The following is a 1,935-nucleotide window of genomic DNA, read 5'->3' as shown; positions in this document are numbered from 1 at the left end:
AAATTTTACACCAGGCCACTGGAAAATAGTAGACTTGCCTATGAGTTTGGGGCCATTTGCTTCCTTTCCATCTGGTCTACCTCCAATTCTGAAGAACAGTAAGTACAACAAGCCCAGTCCAACACTGGGCCAGATAAAAAAATGCCTTCTGAATTAAGAGGTCTATGACTTCCTGGATAATTTTATTCCAGAGGTATACAGAAATTTCTAGTTTTGTTGTACAAAATATTTGTATAGTTGTTCCCAACTTTCCCTTAAAATCATGATCACTGCATATATCCCAAAAGGCATATACTTGTTTCTGTAACATTATCTCCTGGCTTTGTGGTCAGCTTGATATGTAGTTCAAGGCCTTGTAGAAGGGCTTCTCTGGTGGCTCAACGATAAAGAATCTGCCTGCAATGCAGGAGATGTGGTTTTGATCCCTGGGTCAGGAAGATCCCCTGGAGAAGGAAATGGCAACCCTCTCCAGTATTCTTGCCTGGGAAATCCCATGGACAGAGGAGCCTGGTGGAATACAGTCCATGGGGTCACAAAGAGTTAGACACAACTTAGCCACTGAACAACAAAGCCTTGTAGACAGCTGATGCTCAGTAAATATTCAGCTATTTGTTTACTGAGTCAGAAAGAGTCTCACGTAACTCCAGCTTTTATTAGTAAATGTGGCTGGCAAAATCAGCTGAAACCAGCAACAGTCTATACCATACCATGTTGTGTTTCAATTGTGCCTTTGAGAAATGATTGCATGCTGAGTCTCAAAGAATTTGAAAGGTACTTAAAATTCACTTTTTAAAATGTCTAGTCTCAGAAGAAACAGACTCTACCAAAATGACATCATTTCATCGACTTACCAGCAAATACAACATGGAGTGGTGTTGCTCTGGCCAGGATACTTCATCCCAGGAAATAATTCTTCCCAGAAGCTTCTCTAAGGGTCTAATTTAGAAAAGAGACGTGACAAAAAAGCTACTTTGTTGCTGTTGTTGTTGTTGTTGAGTCGCTCAGTCATCTCCCACTTACCCCATGGACTAGTGCACACCAGGCTTCCTTGTCCTTCACTATCTCCCAGAGCTTGCTCAAACTCATGTCCATTGAGTTGGTGATGCCATCCAGCCATCTCATCCTCTGTCACCCCCTTCTCCTCCTGCCCTCAATCTTTCCCAGCATCAGGGTTTTTTCCAGTGAGTCAGCTCTTCGTATCAGATGGCCAAAGTATTGAAAGGACTATAACACCAGCCAAGAGAGGCCCCCTTCTTCACTTTACACTGCCTTTACCTAGAACAACGTAGACGTTGACCACAAGGGACCTGATCCAACATCAGTCAGCCACTGAGAAGGGACGATTGTAAGTCCAAACTCAGAGACAGTGACCCCGAAGTGTTGTGCTGAGGTCAGTACACATCTGAAGAGAGCCTGCAGGGCAGCTGAGCCAAAGAAACCAAGCAGATAACAGAGATGAAATTCTTCTAAAGACTGTCAAAGAGATCAAGTGAACTCCTCTAGGACCTAACAAGAGAAAAGAAGAATTTGGAGTGCTGGAGAATTGGGGTGCCTCCAATTATACAGGGGGAGCTCAAAGCCAGAAATTACTGTTGTCATTACATTTACCCTCCAAGCTGCTGTGGAAGATAAGGATACACACTAACTGCAGTGTACTTTACTGAATTTGTTTGTTTTTACTGAATTTTTAAATGTAAAACATAGACTTTTACATTACATGTTTATAATAAATGTATACATTTACTCAATACAAATAATAGAGTATTGAGTAGACACTGTACCCCTAAAAATCTTTTGAGAACCTTTCCTATTGTTGGTTTTTATACTAATTTAAGGCTTTTCCGGTGGCTCAGTGGTAAGGAATGCAGCAGCAAAGCAGGAGACGCAAGGAGAAGGATTCCATCCCTGAGCAGGGAAGATCCCCTGGAGGAGGGC

The sequence above is a fragment of the Capricornis sumatraensis genome, chromosome 7 (genome assembly GCF_032405125.1).
Source record: "Capricornis sumatraensis isolate serow.1 chromosome 7, serow.2, whole genome shotgun sequence".
In the NCBI taxonomy this organism is placed as follows: Eukaryota; Metazoa; Chordata; class Mammalia; order Artiodactyla; family Bovidae; genus Capricornis; species Capricornis sumatraensis.
Note: the sequence above shows the minus strand (reverse complement) of the source record.